The 12974-nt window shown below is 42.1% G+C and overlaps 1 pseudogene across 1 annotated transcript; it reads right to left on the bottom strand.

Moving 5' to 3' along the window:
- Positions 1-565: 565 nt before the first annotated feature.
- On the bottom strand, positions 566-993 carry LOC308417068 (large ribosomal subunit protein eL32-like; annotated as a pseudogene). Its single transcript has one exon. The product of its transcript is annotated as a large ribosomal subunit protein eL32-like (transcript).
- Between the last annotated feature and the right edge of the window lie 11981 nt (positions 994-12974).

The raw sequence follows: 12974 nt of genomic DNA, 5'->3' as shown, positions 1-12974 counted from the left end.
ACAAAACAAATCAACAAAAAACATAGTCACACCAGGAAATTGAGACACTGAAGCACTAAAGAAAAGTCTACTTCTGCCCCCAAACTGGTGAGCAGCAGGTAGGCACAGATAATTACTGTTTATTGGGACATAAGCAAGGAAAACTCAAGCTGTGTCTGATGAGTGAATAAACGACCAGCTTGAGCCTAAAACTGCAGGCAGGGGTCTTACTGTCGCTTGTTATGCTGTGTTGGGTTGATGTCTCTGGAAGGCCTGCTTTTTTCTGATGAGAAGAGGGAATCAAGGGCAGAGCAGGATCAGAGTAAGGAAACTGCGGTGGGGATGTAATATACAAAAGAATAATAAATAAAAACATTTCCACATTTCCAAAATATAAATAAATAAATACGTAATAATTTCTAAAAAAACAAAATGTCTTAGGTTTGAATCCAGTGTTTTTTTTTTTTTTTTCCTTTTTAGTTTCCTCAGTGACTGGCATGCAGACTAAAGACTCAGGATTTAACCTTTTTTTTTTTTTTTGGCAGTTTTTGTGGTTTTATTTGAACAAAATGTGCACACAAGACATCTACTCCTTTTCTTCGATGCATAGCCTCGCGTTGGGATCGGTGACTCTGATGGCCACTGTGCAGCTCTTTCTAAGATGGCTTTCCGGTTCTTCGAGGGAACATTGTGAGCGATCTCAGCACAGAAAGATTTGTTGCACATCAGCAGCACTTCCAGCTCCTTGACCTTGTGGACCAGAAACTTCCGGAAGTCGCTAGGCAGCACGTGCTTGGCTTTCTTGGCACTCCGGAAACCAATGTTGGGCATCAGGATCTGGCCCTTGAATCTTCAACGCACTCTGTTGTCGATCCCTCTGGTTTGTGCCAGTTTGGCTGGATTCTCACGTATCCGTCTGACTAGTGCCTGGTGAACTCCTTGGTCCTCTTTTCTGACGATCTTGGGCTTTGGCAGAAGTCGGAGGGCAGCCATGATGCCGCAAAATAGATGGCAGCCACCTCGCAGGCAGCACCGAGGAAGAAGCAGGATTTAACTCTTTAAAACATTACTTATGGGGCTGGAGAGATGGCTCGGGGGTTAAGAGCACTGACTGCTCTTCCAGAGGTCCTGAGTTCAAATCCCAGCAACCACATGGTGGCTCACAACCATCTGTAATGGGATCTAATGTCCTCTTCTGTTGTGTCTGAAGACCGCTACAGAGTATTCATATACATAAAATAAATAAATCTTTTAAAAAAAGAAGTGAAATCGTCTTCACTTAAAAAAAACAAAAAAAATTACTTATTTAACTATTTTAAAAAACAAGGTACATATGGAGATGTGTGTGTTTTACAGCGTTATTTTCATAGAATCCATGTTCCGCAAAATTTAGTCGTTTACATTAAAGAAAATATAATTGGCCAAAACAAGACTTCAGGTAGGCCCAGACATAGGGTGGGGAGGGGTGGGGGAACTTTTGCCACTGAGAGCCCCGAAAAGTTCTCACAGTAACGAAAGTTACCATCACAGTTGCATCATGGGAAGCAGATGGTAGCCATTTTGAAATTTCCCTTCACCTCATAAGGCCTTCCTTCAAAAGAAAGCATGTGAGCAGAGCTCAACCCACTAAGGTGTGCTCAGGACCCAGATGATCAGTGAGGGGACATGCCCAACTCTGTCCACGAAGAAGCAGCCCCCTGTAGCGTCTGATTTTGAGAAAGAGAAATACCAACACGATTCCCTTCTCATCTGTCTTACCAGAAGAGATAAACAAAAAAATATGTATGAGGTCATAAGCTAGGGGGCCAGCGGTGCTAACAGATGGATGCCTAATTGTAAGACTATGGAAATCGGCCCTTATCCACCCATTACCAGCACTTCTACACCACAGAACTCCTGTGTAGGCAGGGATTAACAGTGAGTATTCCACGACTCTTACCAAGTTAAGAAGCCAGTCAAGAAACCCATAGACATCAGAAAAGACCAAGGCAAGGACACAGGAGGAAACCTTAGATTCAGATACATACGGATGCAGCTTATAGTCAGACAAACCTCACATTAGCCTCCTGCAAATATTTTAACCTACTTGCTATACGATGTTTAGCTTTGAACATAAAAAAGTAACAAGGGATCAAAAAGACAAAATCTACACATTAAAGAAGCAGAGTAAACCTCGACTGATCCGTGTGTGTGGCTATCAGACTGAGAATTCAGGAAACCCTGAAGCTGGCACAGAGGTGTAGGTGGGGCTCAAGGGTGTGGATGGGGCACAGGGTTCTGGGTGAGGAGTGCAGGGGTATGGGTGGAGTCCAGGACTGTGGGTGTGGCCCAGTGGTGTGGGTGGAGCCAAAGGGTATGGCTGGAGCCCAGGGGTGTCTATGACAATGCTCTCAGAGAGGTTTAACTAAGAAGGGAAGACTCACCCTGAATGCTCCTGACACTACCCTGTGCACTCAGACTTTATTGGGAAGCGGGCAGACCAGCATCCAATCTGCTTCTTGACTGTGGATAGGGTAGGAGCAGCTGCCTCACATTTCTGTCCACATGCTCCCCACTGTGACAGACTCTGGGCGGTGAAGTCACAAGCCACAATAAACCGTTCTTGCTTTAGTTGCTCTTTCTCAGAGGCTGGTCACAGCGAGGAGGAAGCGAATGCACACAATTGGGTTTTCATGAGTGTAGATGCTGTTGAAGGGTAGTGGGCTAGTGGGAGGGGGTTGAGCTGTAAAATCAACTCATCTATAAACAAACCCAAATAGCAAGCACATAAATAAGACCACACCAGTAATTCTCAGTGTATATAATTAACATTATGAGTAAGATTAAGTGGCCCTGCGCACTTTGGAGACGTAAACATCTCCATCAATTCAATCAGACCATATCTTACCTCAGTAAACAGAAGCTCATATTGTTTTCTGTCTCAGCAACTAACTAATCAACCCTCATTCATAAAGGGAGCACAACTCTGACTGAATATAAATTCTGGATAGAAGGATCTATTATACAAGTTTCCTGGCTGATTAGATGCAAAGGTGCAATCTTGCTTGCTACTGACCCCTTCTCCCCAGCCGACTTCATCAACGGGGAAAATGAAGGCAGACAACTGATTGGAGGGCGAACCTGAAAAGGATTAAACACTTCGTGTGGCATTCTAAAACACTGTCATTACGGTGCAATTAACTACCCCGCACATTAACGTGCAACTCTGAAATGTGTTCAGACTCCCCAATTATAACTAGTTATTCTTCAAAGAATTTTGCCGCCCACATTGAATTTCTCTGGTGCTTCTTTGTTATAATTCAGGTGTGACAGTCACTAATATCTCTAAAAGGACAGTTAATAAAAGTAGACATTCTTTACTGTAAACCTAACACATGCATGCCAGGTAATACCCAACCATCAGGGCTAATCATCATGTTTCAGACAGGCAGGTCTATTATGCAGTTGGACTTTGCCCCCCTTTAAAGCACACTTAATGGTCAGCTATAAAGCAGTGTGACTAAGGCAGGGATAAAGCCCAGTGAGAGTGTAGACATCCACTTCTGTTCCGAATTTTCCCAGCTGAGGAAGTTGCTTAGGTTGGTCTCAGTTGCCTTTTCGGTCAATCAGGTCTCTGCATCACTGGGGCTGGCAGCTGGGGATGGCGTGGTCAGTCGTGCAACCATGAGAACCCACAGATAGATCCCTGGGACTTGCTGACCTAGATGACAAATCCAGCAACTTCCAGGTCAGTAATAGAAAAAATAAGGGTGGCCTCTTGAGTAACAGCACCTGAGCTGACTCGTGACTTCCATGTACAAGCACACACATGCATACGTATGCACCCATGCATGCATTCGGGACCATGTATGTGCACATGGACATGCACATATACATGTACAACACAGCATGCACACATGCACATAGATGCACAGATAAACACCCATGCATTCATGAGCATGCATGTACACTGTACATGCACAACATAGTGCACACTTGAGCACTTAGACAGACAGACACACACACGCACAAACTTAATCAACAAAAGAACTGTACAAAAGTTGGTCATTATCTTAGTTTCTTTTCCTGTTGTGATATAAAGTATCCCATCAAAAGAAACTCAAGGAAGAGAGTGTTTAGCTTAGTTCAAGGTACAGTCTAACATGGGAAGAAAGTCAATTCAGTAGGAGCTTGAAGCAGCTGGTGACATCACAGCCACACTCTGGTGACATCATAGGGAACTGGTGACATCACACTCGGGGAACAGAGTAAGTTCCATGCTAGCTCACCATTGGTCAGTTTTCCTCTCCATTTACACAACACAATATCGCTGCCTGTCTTAGGGTTTTGCTGCTGTGAACAGACACCATGACCAAGGTAACTCTTAGAATAACAACATTTAGTTGGAGCTGGCTCACAGGTTCAGAGAGAGGTTCAGTCCATTATCATCAGGGTGGGAACATGGCAGCATCCAGACAGGCATTGTGCAGGAGGAGTTAAGAGGTCTACATCTTTATTTGAAGGCCACTAGGATAATGGCTTCCAGGTAGCTAGGATGAGCATCTTAAAGACCACACCCACAGTGACACACTTACTCCAACAGGGCCACACCCTCTAATAGGCTCCCTGGGCCAAGCATATACAAACCATCACACTGCCCCAGGGATGGTCCAACTTACAATAAGCAGGTTTCCCCACATTAAACTAACACAATCAAAATAACTCCTCACAGGCAACCTTGTGCTTCATCTTCTAGGTGTTTCTAGATTCTGTCCGGTTGACAGCTCACAGCTCACCCTCATATCCCAATCATTCTATCCAACTCTGTGGCACTGTTCTATCATAGGTATAGATTGTGCTTAAGAGATGTTAGAAAGAGCCAGAGGAGATGGATGACGTCATGGAAACAGTGTCTTCCAGATGCATCAGGACTGACCGCCTATGAGCTCACCAAGTCTGGGGAGACATGCACAGGGCCTACACAGGTTCAAGCTGAACAGAGTATTGGGATGGAGGCAGTGGGAATGGCATTATCTCCCATTCTTAGCCAAGAAGCCATGTCCAGCTGGCTTCTTCTTGCAAAGGGAAAAATCAGCTTTTACAATGGCAATCACTGGTATGTAAGCCACACTCAAGGGCAGGCCCTTTGGCCAGCAGCAGTAGATAGATACCCAGTAGCATCCAGCCAACACAAAACAAGCTCAGCCCTGCTTTGTAGGATTTATTCTTCTTGTCTCATACTGCTTTGTTTGGGAAATCTTTATCTTACTGGTCTTTTGTGCATACACTTTTGTTTCCAATTTTGTGTTTTAATGGAGTTTGGTTTTTTGTATGTGAGTTTCTGTGCACATGTTTCTTTTGTGCTTTTCCCATTTTTTCTCCTTATTTTGGTTTGTTGATTCTTTGATTTGCTTATTTGTTTTATAAAGAAAGAACTGGGGCATGGGGTCAGGTGGGTAGGGAGACAGGGAGAATCTTGGAGGAGATGAAGGGGAAACCATTATCAATATATTGTATAAGTTTTCAATTAAAATAGCAGGGATAAGTGGAAAGTTACAGAAATATTTGGTGTAGTAGTGCAATAAAAAATACTTGACTATAGCCCAAGCCAAACAGAATGAAGGCCATCTTAAGCAACTGATTTACTCTGTGTATCAATTTTAGTGGAGGCCCACTAAAGATCACCCTATATTTCAGGCAGCAGAGACATTGAAACAAGATAGAAAATAGCAGGATATGTGGGAAAATGATAATAAAAACTCATGGCATTTTCACTAGCTTTCCCCCAGTGGCAGGCTATTTCTACAAAAATGTAGATAATGCCTACCTTTGAGATTACCGGATAAATTATGTGTTGTCTTCTGCCAGACAGAACCACAAGAAGAGACAATGTCTTGTTTTAAGCATCTCCAGTAAGCACAATGCTTTTTTCCTTTCCCCTTTCTTTCTTAGAGAGGGTGAGGAAGGGGTTGAGATAGGGTTTCTTTGTGTAGCCCTGGCTGTCCTAGAAATCACTCTGTAGACCAGGCTGGCCTCAGACTTAAAGAGATCTGCCCCACTTCTGCCTCCAGAGTGCTGGTATTAAAGGGGTTCCAACACCACACTCCAGCCAAAATTCTTGATGTGAAGAACTTTATGGACCCAGCTTATCTCTTTCAGCTCTGTCAGCCTTCTCTTAGAGCCTGTCCCCTTCCTTTGTGTCAGTACCATGCCCAGAAATGGTTTCTACCAGGGACCCCCCAGTGGACACACCATGCTGGGAGTCAGGTGGGTGATTTTCACTGTCCTCCCAAATCTCTATTGCACTCTGTCCAGACGCCTATTGCTCTTGGACCTGTACTCTGATTATTGGAGACCCCATCTCTTGGTATAGACACTGGGTTCTCTAGTCATTTCATATCTTATCACAAACGTATTCTTTGTCGTACTGAACACTACTTGCCATGGTACTCCCCCACCACACTTCCATTCTCTGGGGAAACTACATCATGGTGTGAAACCAGTTCCCTGATTTTTCTCCCATAGCTCCTCTCTTAGACTTTCCTAATAGTCTGGCTCCACTCTTTTCTGCCAACCTACAGAAGCACTCTGTACTTCAAAGCCATCACCCTTGCTTAGGAACCAGAGAGGACAAGGGAAAGTATTGTTAAAAGATGATGTTCTGGGTACCAATGTTAGGAAAAAGATAAAGAGAATGGGGGGGGGGATTTGGCCCATGGAGGTGCAGGAAGGCCTGGGGGCAAGGAAGATGCCTCTGGGGGACTCATGTTGGGAATCCCTTCCCCCTGAGGGACCAGCCACAAGATGGTATAGTACAGACTAGAGTTTATTTGGGTCATGGGGGAGTTCAGAGAGTAGTAGAGGCAGAGAGAGAGATAGAGAGATAGAGAGATAGAGAGAAGAGAAGAGAAGAGAAGAGAAGAGAAGAGAAGAGAAGAGTAGAGAGGTAGAAAAGTAGAGAAGTAGAGGTAGGCCATGAGCACATGGAAGGAGAGGGGAAGGGAAGGGAAAGAGGAGGGACAAGGGTGGGAGAGAAGGAGAGAAAGAGCAAGAGAACAAGAGAGAGAGAAGGGGGCAATCATCCCCTTTTATAGGTAACTGGTGTCAGGTAACTAGGGTGGAGCATACCTGGTTATTGCCAGGTAACTGAGGAGAGTGTACCTGGCTACTGCTAGGAAACTGAGGGCTGAGGTTTACAGAATCCCAACAGAAAGGATGGAGTAGCTACCATCAAAGACACAACACCAGATACCAACACCCATTAAAGATAATACTACATACCAACACCAAGAAACACCCAACATCATAATTCCAAAGGACTAGACACCAGCATAAAAACATGAACACAACCAGCTAAGACAGTGCACCTCCACCAGAACCCAGTAACCCTAATGCAGTGGGTCCAGAGAAATGCAGTATAGCTAAGCACAAAGCATGGGTTTCAAAAATAGTTATTAATATGTCCAAAGACTTTTAAGAGAATATGAATGAATCCCTTGATTAAAATAATGAAAACATGGATCAATGAAAAAAACAATGTAAAGAATTCAAGACAAAAAGATAGAATTTAGCAAAGACACAGAATTGCCAAAGAAAACCCAAGCTGAAATAAAACTGAAAATGAAAAATTAAGAAGTCAAACAAAAATTTCAGAGGTAAGCCTCACCAATAGAATATAAGACATGGAAGACAGAAGCTCTGGCATTGAAGACAAGATAGAAGAATGGATACGCCAATCACAGAGGATGTTAAATATACAAAACAAAATTGGGGACAAAACATCCAGGAAACCTGGGACAAAATGAAAAGACTAAATTTATGAATAATGGGGATAGGGGAAGGTGAAGAGATCTAGGTCAAAGCAAAAAAAATATTTTTAAGAAAACCACAGGAAAAATTCGGAGATGCACATCAAGGTACAAGAAACATACAAAACACCAAGTAGACTAGACCAGAAAATAAATTTCCCACAACACAAAATGACCAAACCACCAAGTATGCAGAATAAAGAAAAGATATTAAAAGTTAAACGGTAAAAAGAGAACATAACATACAAAAGCAGGCCCATTAGAGGGATACCCAACTTTTCACTGAGGACTCTAAGAACCAGAAGGACTTGGACAGTAAATGTTCTATAAACTTAGAGAGACCACAGGTGCCAGCACATACTACTAAAATGTAGCCATTTTAATGTCTGACAAAACAGACTTCCAACCAAACTAATCAGAAGAGATGGGGAAGGACATTGTATACTTATTTTAAAAAATCCGCCAAGAGGACATTGCAATTCTAAACATTCATGTACCAGATGCAAGGGCATCCAAGTACATAAAAGAAACACTACTCCAGAAATGCCCAGTTCTTGACAATAGATGAGTCATCCAGACAAAACCTAAGCAGAGAGGTGATGGAATTAAATAACATTGTAAGTCAAATGAGCAGAGCAGACATCGATAGGACATTTCACCCAAATGCCAAAGAGTACACTTTCTTCTTGTGGGACTATTTCCAGACTGACCACATACTTGGACATGAAGCAAATCTCATCAGATATAAGAAAACTGAAAAAAAAAAAACCCTGTATCCTGACTACCACAGAGTAAAACTGAACAGCAACAGAAACAATAGAAATTATACAAACTCGTGGACACTGACTATCCATTACTAGATTTAAAAAAAAAAAAAAATGAGTTAAGATAGAAATCCATAAGGAAATTTAAAACTTTTGAGGGTTGAATGAAAATGAAAATACAGCATACCAAGACATACAGGACACAATAAAAGCAGTCCTTGGAAGTGGAGGTATTTGAATCCAGCAGCATGGCTACTCTGACAAGGGATCACATTCAAAGTCCTAGGTCTCTGTGATCTGGCTCAAACACAAACACACCACACACTTTTAATCCCTCTGGCTAGAAAACAGACATGCCCTAAGTACATATCTTTAAAGTAAAAGTAGTTTGTAGGAGGAAGCAGCCATGTTTGAGGGGCAGACAAATGGATGAGTCAGGGAATGATTTGACAGAATGAGACAGAGATAAGATACGCCCAACTCCCATGGGAACAGCACAGGAAAGAGGCTATTTAAGAGCAGCACAGTGAGAGAGTCAGTCGGGAGTCAGTGTGGTGAGTGCAGTGCGTGGAGCTGAGTTTGTCCGTTCACGCAGTTCAGGGAAGGTCAGCAGAGGCGGGTGAAGCCAGAGAATAAGGAAGAGCTAGATTAGAGCAGATTGCCAGAGTTAGTTTGAGGCCAAGCAGAGCATTTCAGTGAGAAGCTGGGAGAAGCCAGATGGAATCAGTCAGCTTGCAAGGAGTTCAAGTCAGAACACCTGAGTTAAACCAGCCAGCCAGAGTTCAGGAAAAGCAAGAAAGGATGAGTTTATTCAGCAGTAAGCCTTTGACACAACAACTACTTCTGGAAAAAAATAATAACTTGGAGAAAAATTCACAGCCCTAAGAGCCTGCATTTAAAAAATTGGTGAGAGCTCTTATTAGTAACTTGACAGCATACCTGAAAACTCTAGGATAAAAAGAAATAGTACCCCAAAAAGAAGATGGTAAAAAATAGGTGTACTCAGGGCTGAAATCAATTAAGTGGAGATAATACATGCACGCATGCATACATACATACATACATATATACATACATGCATGTATATATACACATAAATAAATAAATACATGTGAATTAAAATAAAAATAGATAAATTAAAACAAAACTTTGATTCTTTAAGAAAATCATTGACAAACTTGTAATCAAATTAGCTAAAAGACAAAGAAGATCCAAATTAATAAAATTAGAGGTGAAAGAGTACAGCAGACACTGAAGAAACCCAGAGAGTTATAAAGACATACTTTAAAAATACGTATTCCAGGGTGACCCTGTAGGAGGTCCAGCAAACTCAATTAACCTGGACCCCAAGATCTCTCAGACACTGAGCCACCAACCAGGCAGCCTACACCAGCTGATTTGAGGTCCCCAACATATACAGCAGAGGACTGCCCGGTCTGGGTTCAGTCAGAGAAGATGCACCTAACCCTCAAGAGACTGGAGGCCCCAGTGAGTTTAGAGCTTTGGTGGGATGGGAGGTGGGGACATCCTCGTGGAGACAAGGGGGTGGGAAGGAGGTATGGGATGGAGAACAGTCAGAGGACAAACCAGGAGGGGAATAAAATCTGGAATGTAAAAAGATTAAATAAAAATTAAAAATATGTAATCCACCCAACTGGAAAACTGAAAAGAAACGGATAAATTTCCTGATGTACATGACATGTGAAAGTTAAATCAAAATCAAATAAGACAAGGATGTTCACTCTCTCCATACCTATTCAATATAGTACTTGAAGTCTTAGAGCAGCAAAATAACAGAAGGAGATCAATGACTACAAATGGGAAAGGGTCAAGTCAAATATCATTATTTGCAGATATTAATTTTTTAATGTAGACTGTTAGGGCTATAAGCTTGCTTACAAGCTTTTTACTTTTTGTTTGTTTGTTTTGGTTTTATACAGGAACGACCTTGAAAAACTTGTAAAAACTTTCAGTAAAGTGTCGGGGAAAAAAAATCAACACAGGGGTACAGTATCCATCTATATACAAGAGACAAAATAGGCTGAGAATAGTATCAGGGAAATAGTAACTTTCACAATAGCCCCAAAGGGGGGGGGGGAGAGAGAGAGAGAGAGAGAGAGAGAGAGAGAGAGAGAGAGAGAGACAGAGACAGAGACAGAGACAGAGACAGACAGAGAGAGAAATCAAGGATAGCTCTAAGCAAAGCAGGTGAAAGACTTGTATTATAAAAACTTTTAAGACACCGAGGAAGACATCAGAATATGGAAAGGTCTTCCATGTCTATGGATCAGTAGGACTAATATTGTGAAAATGGTCATTCTACTATGGTGGCATTGCCCCTGTTGATTCATGTGTTTGAGTGCTTGGCCCACAGGGAGTGGCACTATGGGGAGGTGTGGCCTTGTTGAAGCAAGTGTGTCACTGTAGAAGTGAACTTTGAGGTCTCATATATGTTCAAGCCATGCCCAGTGTGAGAGTCTCTTTCTGCTTCCTGCGGATTATGATGTAGAACTCTTCGCTCTTTCTCCAGCATCATGTCTGCCTGCACGCTGCCATGTTTCCAGTCACGACCCAAATGGACTAAACCTCTGAAATTGTAAGCCAGCTCCAATCAAATTTTTTTAAGCTGCTGTAGTCTTATTATCTCTTCACAGCCATAGAAACCCTAGGACACCTACGAAAAGTGATCTACAGATTAAGTGTAATCCCCAAAAAAATTCTAACACAATTCTTCACAGAAATTGGAAAAAAAAAAAAGTTTTCAACTTCACGTGGAAGCACACACATACAAACAGCAACAACAACAAACAAGATGTCTAAATCAATCCTTTAGAATCAAAGAACTGCAGAAAGTTTGTATTACAGAGCAATAGTAATAAAAGCACTATGATATGCACCATCGTTTGGACAAAGTGGTGGGCAACAGAACTGAAATAATATTTATCAGTTACACAGCTGAAAGAGGCAAGGAATGGCTCCCAGGAAGCAATGGCTCCCAGACACAAGAGGACTGGCTCATGTTTGACCTCAGAGACCGTGGCAGCGCCCACAAGGACTGCGCATGTCCAAGCCTGGTCCCAGTGCTGAGAAGGGTAAATAGACATTGGCTCCCACCTCTACCCAAGAAGTTATTTGCAGTTGATACCACTAGCAAAGGGAAAATCAGTTCTCACCAGTATAGTGTCACTCATTTATAATTGCATCTCAGGGCAGCCCCAGCATCTAGAAGGAGTTAGTCAACACACACAGATACACACAACCTCAATGCTGTTTCTGTGTAGTTTTTGTTTCATTTTGCTTAGTTTGTTTTTTAATTAAAATAAGAGTTTAATACTCAACACATAAGTCAATATATTTAGATTGATGTTTAATTGCTAAATAATCAATACACCATTGATATCCCATCCAGGATTCAATGTCTTTGAGGGTACTTAAAGACACACCATAGGAAGTATAGCTAATAAAAGTTTTAAGAAGATCAATTTCTAGAATTTTAGCCATAAAGTACAGGACTCCCATGCTACAGCCCACAGACCCAAAGAAGATAAATAAGAAGGAGGGCCCAAGGGAGGTACTTAAATCTCACTCAGAAGGGGAAATAAAGCATCCAAAGAGGGAGGGAACTGGTGGGAGAGGAAATAGGAATGGGAAGGGGAAATCAGAAGTGTGGAGGAATGACATACAGAGTGAATGGAAATCAGTGGGGGTGGGAAGATTCAGGGTACCTCCAGAATATGCCAGAGTGGGGGAAGTTCCAGGGAGTCTATGAGGCAGACTCTAGCTGAGACTCCTCCCTGAAGTAGCCAGGCAGGACTCCCAGTGGAGAGATAAATCAACCTACCCACAAAACCTTTGACTCAAAATGTGTTCTTCCTACAAGATATGCAGGGACAAAGATATCATAGAGGCTGAGGGAATGACCAACCAATGACTGATGCACCCATGGGCAAGAACCAATCCTTGACGCTATTAATGATACTCTGTTATGTTTTTAAACAGGAGCCTAGCATAACATAATTAAAAATAGTGTATAAATTTTTTATAGAAAATGTTTTTAAAATATTACAAAGTAAGATAGAGAGAATGAATGAAAGAAAAAAAGGGAGAAAGGGAGAGAGGAAAGGAGAGAGAGAGAGAGAGAGAGAGAGAGAGAGAGAGAGAGAGAGAGAGAGAACTATCATCATAGTTAATGCCACACAACTTGAAGTTTTTCTCCACAGTCAACTTACGAGAAAGCTAATAGCTTTCACAGCTTCTATTCAACATTGCACTAGAAGCCCTAGACAAATCAATCAGACAGGAATAAGACACAAACGTTACTTAAATTGGAGAGGAAGAAGTAACAACAGTCTTTTACTCAAGTGACATGGTTCTGTAGATAGAAAACCCTAAACTCATCCACACAGAAAACTCCTGGAAGTGATAAATGAATTCACCAGCATTG

The sequence above is a fragment of the Micromys minutus genome (genome assembly GCF_963924665.1).
Source record: "Micromys minutus genome assembly, chromosome: 2".
In the NCBI taxonomy this organism is placed as follows: domain Eukaryota; kingdom Metazoa; phylum Chordata; class Mammalia; order Rodentia; family Muridae; genus Micromys; species Micromys minutus.
Note: the sequence above shows the minus strand (reverse complement) of the source record. Positions and strands in the feature narration are given on the sequence as shown.